An 11,727-nucleotide genomic window follows, 5' to 3' on the forward strand; every position below is an offset into this window, starting at 1 on the left:
TTGTTTTTGACGATGCCTATTTTACTATGGTTTCTTTATAAAACCTAACGCTTGGACAGAGCAAGCGTTTCTGATTTTCCCATGATACTACTTTCCCCGTGGACAAGGAACGGCAACCTTTTCTGAGGATCCGACTTTTGCTCAAAAACACCGTCCACAGATGCCAAAGGCACATGGGTTTCGGTGCTTGCACCCCTTTCACAGGAATCCTCACTTGCAGTAACTCACACACCTGCTTCATTTTTTTAAAAAAGTGATCTCATGTTTCCATCTGAGCAGAATATGAAACTCGGTGGATGAGGAAACTCAAGTCCCTTGGATTTTTGTGGGTGAAGTGAAACGATCAGCTATTGCAAAAGCATGGGTGCACTGTGCGTATTCTATAAAATAACTAATAATAAATATAAGAAAAAATTTATGAATAATTTCCCAGAGAAACTTCCTTTTAAAGCAGAGGGAGAGAAATCTACTAGAAAAATAAAAACAGCTCCCAAATCCCAGAGGAAAAGAGCAGGGTTGTGGCATGCACTGCCCTCTCCTGGGGACTCTGAACCGAAAGGATCCTGTGGACCTAGTCCAAAAAAAAATATTTTGGGGGCGATTACATGTACATGGAGTGTTTCCAGTAAAAAGAGAGCAGGAAAGTCAACCTGCATATGTTTCTAGTTAATTTATATCGTTGTTTGATCGTCCACAAAACGGCAATCCGCCATACCAGCAAATACTCTGTGTCCAAGTGACCGATACGTTTGCAGTTCAAAGGACTACAAAGTGTGGTTTCTTCTTTCCTGCAAAGATTAGGCAACAATAAAGTTTCTTTTTTAAATGTTCAGACTCATCGCGTCCAAATCCCTTTGGCCTACGTAGCTTTAAAGAGGTTTGCAAAATCCGCTGGGACCACGATGTGATACGATCCTGCAGCAACTACAGAAAAATGCCTGATGTTTCTACACAATTTTATGATCCTCGAAAATATCTCAAGGAGAGCAAAGGCCCCTAAAGGCAACAGATGAGAGTCAAGGCTTCCCTTGCCTTATTCTGCTTGATTTATTTTATTTTTTTATTCCTGATTCCACAAGTCATTGTCAGAACTGAAAAAGAATGTGGCAACACTTAATTGCTGGATCCACGAAGCCAGGAAGATGTGAGCCTCCTCGGAGAGCCAGGGGCTTTCCAAAGCATTGGAAACGAGCCCCTGAAAGAAGCAGAGAAATGGGGAAAAACACTTCTGCACATGGCCTCATCTGGTCCCAGTGCTGGCCATGCAGAGACAAAATGCACCACATTCTAAGTGGTCCTGTGTCCATCTGGCCCCACGCTCCTTGACCTGGATGACTGCATCCCCAGGGGACACCTGGCAGTATCTGGAGACAATTTTGGATCTTACAATTTGGAGGGCATCTCGGGGTGGGGTGGAGACCAGGGATGCACCTCAACACCCCACAGTGCACAGGATGCCCACCCCAGGGAGCCATCCCGCTCCAGATGTCATCACTGAGGTGGAATAACCCGGTCTTGCAATGACTCTACCTACCTATTCGTTTACCCACCCAATTCGTTTACCCACCCATCTATTCATTCACCCACCTATCTTCCCGTCTATCCATCTACCCACCCACCATCCATCCATCAACCCAGGGGTCAGGTTCCCACAAACAAACTCTGGGGGGACATGCACATTCCTACAGCACCCCTCCCTGCCACCCCATATAGGCAGCAGGTCACCCCAGAGACACCTCTGAGATGCAAACCCATGCATTCAGTTACATATGTGACCCAGCACACTGAGCAGCCGAGTCTCACATAGACGCTTGTTCCAAGGGTCTGTCCAAATGCTGGCAATTCCACAGTGACATGGACCCTCTCATTTACCGATTCTTCCTGTAAGATATCCCTTTTGCGTCTCGAAATGAGAATATTAGAACACATACCTTGACAGGGCTTTGAAAATCATCCAGGCAAATGCCCTGTTCTTCACAGACCATGAGGACTGCAAGCTGGGTGGAAAGAATTCAATGCTGTCTTCTCAGCATGAATGTATTTTCTCTTCTCCCTAGAGATGATTCGAAGCCAAGGGATAAATTCATGTTATTAAAGTACAACTTCACATTAAAAACAAAAGGAGCCCCATTGTTATTTTTGGTGAAAGGATCTCTGTATTATCTACAAGCAGTTATTTTGGGCTATCCAATATTTTCCAGTCGCATTGAGAGAGAACTGATCAACATGGCTATATATGTTTAAGGTGTACGGCGTGCTGGTTCGATTGAGGTATACTAGGAAATGATTGTCCCAACGGCTTCAACTAACATCCACCTTCTCAGAGAGATAATAGGAGGAAAAGAAAGGAAATAAGCTTTGTCCTTGCCGTGACAATTGTGAGCATTTACTCTCTCAACTGTCCTGTCCATCCCAGAGCAGTGTTAGCTACAGTGCCCGTGTGGTGCGTCACATCCCTAGGACGTATTTGTTGCACGTGGACATGTGTATGCTTGGCCACCATCCTCCAAGACCCCTCCCTCCACTTTCTCCCTCTGCTCAGCCAAAGATTCATCTTTTTTTCTATGACTTTCTCTTCTTTTAAAGATTGCACACCTCAGTGATATGATACATGGCCTGTCTACCTCTATTTGATGTATCCCACTTAGCAGGCTGTCCTGAAGGTCCATTCATGTTGTCCCAAACGGTAGGAGTCCCTCATTCTTTATGGCTGAATAATATTCCATTGTATAGACATGCATCTTTAAACGTTCATCCATTGATAGACTTAGGTTTGTTCCCATCTCAGCTACTGTACATAATGCTGCTATGATCATGGGGGTGCAGAAAACTTTTCAAGTTAGTGTTTTTCATTTCCTTTGGATATACTCCAAGAAGTGGGATTGCTGGACCGGATGGGAGCACTCTTTTTTAATGTTTTGAGGAGCCGCTGTCCTGCTTTTCCACAGTGGCCGCACCAATTTACATTCCCACCAAGGGTGCCCAAGAGGGCTCCGTGCTCTTCCCATTGTGATATCAATTTTAACTTGGGCTTTTAAATTTAAGTCAGCTCATCAAAGCATGGAATTTTTATTTGGAATCTTGTCCTGTTTCAAAATAAAAGACAATATTGAGTTAAAGAATTAGCTCTGTATTCCTATGAAAATGTATTTTTAAACCAACTGCACTTTCATTGAATGTGATACGGGATATGAAAGTTCTCTGCCTTTCCAGGCCCATACAGGTCACTTCTTTGGAAACCCCAGAATTATCTATAATTGGGATGGGCTTGGAAAATGCTTGTTACGTTCTTTGTCCCTCCTATGAATGTGTTTTTATGAGAAGAATGTTAATATTGTGGCTCTCACGGATTTGTTCTTCTGCAGAAAAGTTGCATCACAGTTTTTTCTACAAGGGTTTGAAATACCAGATCAGGTTTAAAAATAATGAATGAACGGATAGACATAAACCAAGGAAGATAATAGATGATAGATAGATGATACAGATGGGTGGATGACAGAATGTGAGAGAGACAGACAGACATACATGGAAAAATATCACAATGCATTAGCAAATGTCTAATAAAGACATTTAATTTTCAAAAACAAACTGCAGTGCCGTGGAACTGGTCACATAAAATCAACAGTATTCTGATATGTTTATCTGTCTCTTTCAACTTATGTCGCTTGTCGCTTGCTCTGCATCAGGGTTTCTCAATCTTAGCATGACTGCCTTTTGGGGCCAGACCGTTCCCTCCAGGGGACCATCCTGTGCCCTATGACATAGTGAACAGCATTTCCTGCCCCCACCCACTAGATCCCAGCAGCATTCCTCCTCCCAGAGGTGACAACTCCAGACATGGCCAAGTGTCCCCTAGGGGACAGAATTTCCCCCTACAGACACCTACACCCTCGTTTCCTGGGCTGTTGTGAATCAGCGTGTATTACTATGGGAGGGATAATTTTAAGTGTCAGCTTGCTTAGGCGATGGCACCCCCCCCCCAGATGTTTGCCAGGTGTTAAGACATTATTCTAGATGTTTCTGGGAGGGTGGATTTCAGATGAGATCAACATTCATATCTTTGGACGTTGAGTAAAGCAGAGAGATTGCTTTCCATAATGTGGGTGGGCCTTATCCAATCAGCCGAAGGCCTGCATGGTGCAAAGACGGACCCACCCTGAAGAAGAGGGAATTCTGCAGTGGGTGACCTTGGCCTTGAACCCCCAGGTCTGTCTGAATCTCCAGCCCGCTGGCTTGCTTGTCAAAGTTTAGCTTCTCCAAGCCTTCACTACCATGTGTGCCAATTCCTTAAGATAAATCTCGGTAGACAGACACACACAAAGCAGGAACATACGTACGTAAAGGCACATGATAAAGAGACGGAGACAGGTGACAGGTAGGTAGATGACACACCAGGTAGATAGATGATAGACAGATAATAGACAGATAGATGAGAGATGCACATAAACACAATACAGATGACGCATAGATATGGTTATAGACGTAGATGCTAAATGATGTGCATATATAGGTATCTATCTGCCTAACCATATACACGTGTGTGTGTGTGTGTGTGTGTGTGTATACATACATACATACACACACACACACATCCTACTTTTGTTTCCCTGGAAAATCCTGGCTAACACTTACTTACAGTTTAGAAATAATTAAATATTTTAGAACACACAACCTGTCGGTGTGAGTCACCAAGGAGAGGCTTTGTCTCATCCCAGAATCCAGGCCTTCACCCCACAGTCATCTTGTCCCTCCCAGTCCCATTTCCTACAGTGTCCCACTGGCCTCTGCGTCCACGTCTATCCAGGGCTGACTCCTCAACAACGTTAAGGCATTGAGAGGACGTTTCTGGGGACCCTGTCTGCGTGCCGAGTGACCCTGACTTGGACTTGGAGTGTGCTCTAACATATTTAATGACTTCTCAACGGTTCTCTGCTCCCCGGGAAGCCTGCCAGCTCAGAAGGGTCTTCTCTTTCATTGGCTTGCAAAGTCTGGATTGAAGAAGAAATGAGCTGGCAGGCTTGATTCTGTGTCTGTTTTTTTTGTTTTGTTTTTTTAAATTGAGATGACTTTGGGGGCATTTAGGGCATTCATAAGCTGTGTAATCACCACCAGTGTCCAGTTCCAGGACGTGTCCACCCCGTCCCCATGAGCTCCCCATCCCCTCCTAGCACGACATGCATGCCCCTGCTCCGGACACTGCCTATGAACGGATCCCACCGCACGTGTCCCTGCGTGTCTGCATCTCTCCCCGAGTGCTGTGGGTTCAAAGGCTTCCCTCCTTTTTTACTTTTTTAAAAGACTTTATTGAGAAAGAGACCCTGGCTGTGTTTTATCACGAAAGCCCATGAGCCTTCAAGGGAGTGGGAGGGGGCCGAAGGAGCCATGTGCTCACCCATGACGCCCACATGGCTTGATTTAACATCCAGGTAGAAAAAAATACATCAGTTCGGGTTTTTCTGTTCCATCCATTCATGCATTCTTAATTTATTCACCCACTGCGTACAGTTATGAGAAATGAGGAGGTTCTGACAGGATGATGTTCCCGATAACAGAACATTGTTCTTACCTCCCCCAAACCCGACTGTAGGTTCGTCTGTTCTCACACACGCCAGGAGGTTTCAGCTGGGCACCCCCAACCACTCTGCATATTTTCCTCCGAGCTGCCACGCAGTAAATGATACGATTCTTGAAAGCTTACGACAGGGAGGGAAGCAGATCTAAGAGCAGCGCCTCCGAAACCCGACTCTGCCTTCCATCACGCCGGGAAAAGGAATGTGGCAGGCCAGGCGTGCCAAAGAGTCATCCTCAGACCTGCTTGCACACTTACGAAGTTAAGGGAAGCGCAGTCAGCACATGCACTGTCTTTCCCCGGTGATTATCGGAGGGCCAAATGGTTGATGAGAACATAACAGAGGGAAGCTCAAAACCATGAGGGGGTTCCTGTTAGGACTTCAAGACAGATGACACGAGGGTGATTCCCTGTGACCTGGCGCAGCTCCTTTGCGTGCGTACGAAAGCAGTCAGAGCCAGGCGGAAATAAACGTCTCTTGTCTTTCTCTCCACTTTGACGTGTTTTTCTTGCTTCCAAGGACATTAGCCCACATGCAAGGACACACCGATGTCCCCAAACAGGGGGCCGAACATCAGAGCGACTTCACAGTTGCACTGAAGACGAGCTCCAAGCTGCAAGGGTAACCAGTCCTTGAATTCCCTGGAATTGCCATGGTTTTAGGGATTAGGGTGAGAGAGCCCATTTTGAAGACAACTCCCAGACAGAAAGCAGCGTTAAGCCGATTTCTGGATGGTAACGGGCACCATAAAATCCCAGTTGGTTTGCGCTTTATGCCTGTTGGGTTATTTGTCGCACAGCAGATAAGTGGGCGACTGCAGCGCTAACCTCGGAGGGCTCTGGACCGATGGCAGCGGTGACGGGCTTGTTTTTATTTTTCTCTCTCTCAAACCTGATGATAACCCCACCACATTCCTACCCAGAGAAGGGCACTTTGCATTTCTTGATAATATACCTCCCTTCACCACACAGGACAAGCAGAGGTAGCTTCTCCCTCTTCAGCTTAACAGAATTTCTTTTTCTAAAAAGAATTTTTTTTTATTGTGGTCAGAGCACGTAACATGAGATCTTCCCTCTTCATAGATTTTATGTGCAAGGCACAGGAGGCTCAAGTCCAGGCACCCTGTTGCACATCAGACCATTAAAACGTTCTCACCTTCCTAATTTTCCACAAGTCAAGAGGTTTGGCCACATAAAAGGGTCACCAGACACGCCATTCTTTATCTCACATCTACCTTGGTTTTTTTTTTTTAATCTGTGAAAACTTTAAAGAAAAGCCCACGTGCCAGGTGTGTGCCAGCACTCAGCCAGCCACAGTCTGTATCAGACACATCACTGCATTCTTCATAGACGTATGCAGGGAGAGAAAGCAATATTTTATTAACAATGTGTAGTCCCAAAATAAGGGACTAAAGCGGTGACACCCAAAGAGGGCTGGTTTTGCTCTCCAGGGGACACTCAGCAATGTGGGGTGGGGGGGCATTTTTGATCCTCAGAATGAGGGTGTGGGATGCCCCTGGCATTTGGGGTGGGGTGGCACCCAGGGATGCTGTTCAACACCCTACATTGCACAGCACAGCCTCACAGCCAAGAGTTTATCCAGCCCCAAATGTCACCAGCACTTAGAGAAGCCCTGAATGAAAGAATATGTAGAAATAGCTGGATCATGATGTGACAGGATGTTAATGGAATTGCTGGCTCTAAAACTTGATTTACTTTCTAAAGTGGGTGTTAATGCTCAGAAGGGAAGCTCAGATTTTCCCACAAATGCATCTGGATTCTGCAGAATTAAAAGCAGGAGCGGAAATCCCAAAGGCGATAAAAACAGGATCTCGAAAAAGATACCTGCACCCCCATGTTCAATGCAGCGTTCTTCCCAATAGCTGAGTCGTGGAAACCACCTGAGTGTCTGTCCACAGACATGACTGGGTAAAGAAAACGTGGTCTAGAGATACACGGGGAAATATTACTCAGCCATGACAAAGGGGTTCAGGCTATTTGTGACAATACGGTGGATGGACCTTGAGGGCATTATGCTAAGTGTGATAAACCAGACAGACAAATACTGTATGATTTCACTTATATATGAAATAGACCAGAAGTCAAACTTACAAAAAGAAAAAAATGATAGCTCCATGGGATATCGAGGAGGTTGGGCAGATGTAGTTTAAGGGTACAAATTTGCAAGTCGTAATAAATAAGCCCCAGAAATGTAATACACATGACAGTGAATATAAACAATATTACATTGTCTACATTAAACTTGCTTGACAATAGATCTGAATTATCCCCACCGGGGAAAAAAGACATAATTTATGTGATGTAATAGTCGTTAGCTATGGCTGCAATGATAATGACATGCCAATATATGAAGGTATCCAATCAACATACTCTCCAGCTTAAACTTGCACAGTAATGCATTCTGTCAATTATGATTCAGTTAAGAAGCAGGGGCTGGCCCCTATTTGGGGGCGGGAGCTTTGTCACGGCAGCAGTCGCCCACCTGGAATTTCAGGGGAGTTGAGGCAGTGCACACGGCAGAGAGCATGTCCCTTCTCAGACAACACAGAGCAAGTCATAACAAGGCATGTTGGATGGTGGCAAGGCCCCACAGAGCCAGTCCAGTCCCCATCCCATTCCAGGAGATGGCTGGAACTTGTCACCCATGTGTGTCTCCAGGCCACAGCCCCGGTCTGCTGCTGACTCCAGCCTATGGGGTTGTCCCGGCTCAAGCTGTTCCCCACCCGAGCGCAGCTCTGCCATCCTCCTGCCCCCAGTCCTCACCCCCTCCTACGTGGCGTTGGGTCAGTTCTCCAAAAGGCGATACACTGGAGGATCGACTCCTAGAAACGGTCTGTCTTACTGACTTACCGAAGCATGTTCGTGTGGCCCGGGAAGGCAGTGCCAGCTCCCCTGGTATATCCATCCCTTGGCACGAGTCCTTCCGTCTGCTCCAGCTCGCTTCTCTGTACCAGCTGAGAGCTCGGGCACAGAAAGATCACATGCGCCTTAGGAGGCAATTCAGAAAACAGGTCAAAGCAATCATGGAGTGTCCAAAACATGCATAACCTGCCCAGTGTAATGTGACCCACCATGGACTTAATGAGTTTCCAAAAGGGTAAGCCAAGTATTTGCTACGATCTGTGAAAGCTGTTTAAATTTATGTATCTCTCTCTCTCTCTCTCTCTCTCTCTATCTATCTATCTATCTATCACCTACCTACCTATCATTATCAATGTCTGTCCATCTATCCATCTATCTACCTACCTGTCTATCTATCATCTATCTCTGCCTGTGTATCTATCAGCTGTCTATTGCATATCTATTTATCATCTATCACCTATATATCTAGGTATTATCTATAACCTGTCTGTGTATCTACCTATTATCTATTTATTCTTATATATTATATACACATGTACATACATATATACATACCAATGGATAGATGATAATTTGTCATGTTCACCTATGCTTAAAATTAAACACTTTTGGGGGGTAAAGTGGGCAATTAGGTAAATGCAGACAGAAATCACTTCCAGGAATTAGTGACGGGCACCTGATGCCCCTCTGACCCACCCTCACACCTGGGCACGGCTAGGGGCCATGTCTGGGGAGCCTCTCTGGCCCCCTCTGCCTGCCTCTCCATGCCCAGCACCACAGCGCCTTCCCTGCCCCCCACCCAGCCCCGGGGACTCCACCAGTCACCATCTGTGCTCCCTCCACACGCACACATGCGCGCGCACACACACACACACACACACACACACACACACGCATCAAGAGCCCCAGGAGGCCCAGGGGTCTTCTGGAACCTGGCTCTCCCCACCCCGGGACCCGAGGCTGGCAACCATCCAGGTAAATCACCTCCATACCGAGCTCCTTGCCCAGCAGCCACTGAGGGAATTCTAATTCAGGGGGCTGAGTTTTCACCCCTCAGAGCCCAGAACCACTGCACGGGGAAGTTATTTCCTGCTTCTGGAAACGGCAGAAAAGAGATGGAGAACATTTTACACGTTGTTCCACCTTGCCTTTTCCAGCCTGTTCCTAAAGCCTCCCGTTCCCATCACGTGCAATAAAAGGTAAGTCCTAGGGAGATTTTTCAGGCAGGCTCTCCCCACCATGCTTCCAAGGGCTATGGTTCTGTTTCAAAAGAAATTAAATGTGCTTCATTATAATGTTTCATGGCACACAGAGATGCACACGCTAGGGGGCTAGGGGAATTCTCTGATATTTGCTGCTGGTAGGCACAACAATTTTGTATCTTCCATCCTGCAGGTGTCCCCCACCGATGTACGTACAAAGAATTGCATGTAAACTTACTTTTTATCGCCTTGTCTGTATTCTTCACTGTTTAATTCCCACTTTCTTACTGAAAGCAACGTGACCACCTTTTCCTGAGAAATCATGACCAGGTATAAATCATATTACCTGTTAAGTAACTCCCTGTGCCAGGAAATGATTTTTTAAGCTATCATTTGGATTATCCTCATATTTTCAGATGTTGTAAGGAGATGAAATGCGATAATGTGGTGGGTGGGAAAATCAATGTATCACGTAAAATTGAATCTTACGTACACTGAAGAGTAAACCAAAAAGGGAATTTTGTGCAGTGATAGGGAGTCAAAATCTGATCTCTCTCCCAAAAGGAAAGAGGCTCAAGAGATTATTTTTTTCCAAGTTTAGAAACCATTGAAATTTCATGGGTTTTCTGTTTTGATCATGATTTAAATCTCTTCCAGATTTCTACTACTCTCAGAAAAAAAAAAATACGGCTTCATGCTTTTAGTGAAGAAAGATCAAAACAGTATCTTAAATACTCTCAGAAGACTTCTTATACATATACAAAATATTCAGAGTTCATATGAAATAAAACAGAAACAGACAGACTGATTCTACCTTAGATTACACCAGCATTTAAGCATTGAGATGAATAAAAATGAGATCAATCAAAAAAATATCAATTCACCCAAATGGAAACATTTAAAAAATCTCCATTATGACTCAGACTCACTACTCCCAACAATAGTCAAAATCTTATGTGCAAACAAATAATGTCATGTTCTTTGTTTACATAATGAGGATTCCTGGACATGCACATTTCAGCCCTTTCTGGGAAAAATCCAATGAAGGGCTGATGGTTGAGTCATCCTATGGTTGAGGCAGCAAAGCCATTTTATGATAACCGGGTCAAGGGATAAACAAAATTCTCTCTAAAACAGATAAATTCATTGCACTGCATCCAGCGTCCCCCTGTTCTAAGGGATTTCCCTTCCAGAAACCACAGGTGATCTCGACCCAGGTCCCATGGCGAACTTCTCCTCCAGGTTAGGATTAAGTATAAGCACAGGTGTGAGAGCTTCTTGATCTCCATCAAATAAGCGGTCTGTTAGTGAAGGACCCACACCAGTTATTGCTGCATAACAAATAACCCCAATACTTAGCAGCTAAAGTCAACCACCGTTTTATTTGGGTGATAGCGCATGATTGCTCATCTCAAAGAAGCGACCTTACCTTCTTCTCGTGGTGGTCTCAGGGCTCTAGGCTCACGGGCAGGACCACTCAGCAGGCATGGGTGTGAATCTTAGAGACTTTTCAGTTCCATCCAGACCATCTGGTTGATGGCAGCTGCGTTGGCTGGTCTTGAGCAACACCGAAGGAACGGCTTCCCGGCGGAGCCCAGCCCACGTGGTTGATTCACAGAATTGTGTGCAAACACAGTATTGGTGATACTGAAGCAGGAAAGAAAGGGCTGATCTTGCATGCACTGCAATAGGTGACTGAGCCACAAACTGATTCCTAAAGCAGGACGTCATTGCTATAACAAGAGCTTAAACTATACTGTTTGGCTTTGAAGCTGGGTGGTGAATAGCTGTTGGGAAAATAGTAATGAAATGGCAGGGAAGCTAGGAAAAAAAAAAAAATCACCTGTGATATGTAGGGAAAGAAAGAGAAAAACTATAGCCTGATGCAGCTTGGGAGATAAAGATGTGCCTAATCATCTTTGCTTTGGAGAAGGTGGGTTTTTTTCAAACTGGGTACCGTTGCTATTTGGGGCCAGAAAATTCTGTCACAGGACAGGAGGGAAGGAGCTGTCACATGCCCTGGGGGATTTTAGCAGGATTCTTGGCTTCTGTTCTGAAGTGTTGGTCCCCCAG

The 11,727-nt window shown here is 45.3% G+C and overlaps 1 long non-coding RNA gene across 4 annotated transcripts in view; it reads right to left on the reverse strand.

Annotated features, from left to right (window-relative positions):
* LOC108408219 (uncharacterized) overlaps positions 1 to 9,307 on the reverse strand; it is a 44,681-nt gene extending 35,374 nt beyond the window's left edge. For 2 of the 4 annotated variants that reach the window (XR_012127289.1, XR_012127287.1), the window contains exons 1-2: positions 8,441 to 9,303; positions 1,932 to 2,053 (exon numbers count right to left, since the gene is read on the reverse strand). This is a non-coding gene — a long non-coding RNA (uncharacterized lncRNA). Of the gene's footprint in view, positions 1 to 1,931; positions 2,054 to 8,440 lie in introns of all 4 variants that reach the window. The other 2 variants (XR_012127288.1, XR_012127290.1) reach the window with 2 other exon arrangements.
* Positions 9,308 to 11,727: the final 2,420 nt, after the last annotated feature.

The sequence above is a fragment of the Manis javanica genome, chromosome X (genome assembly GCF_040802235.1).
Source record: "Manis javanica isolate MJ-LG chromosome X, MJ_LKY, whole genome shotgun sequence".
NCBI lineage: Eukaryota > Metazoa > Chordata > Mammalia > Pholidota > Manidae > Manis > Manis javanica.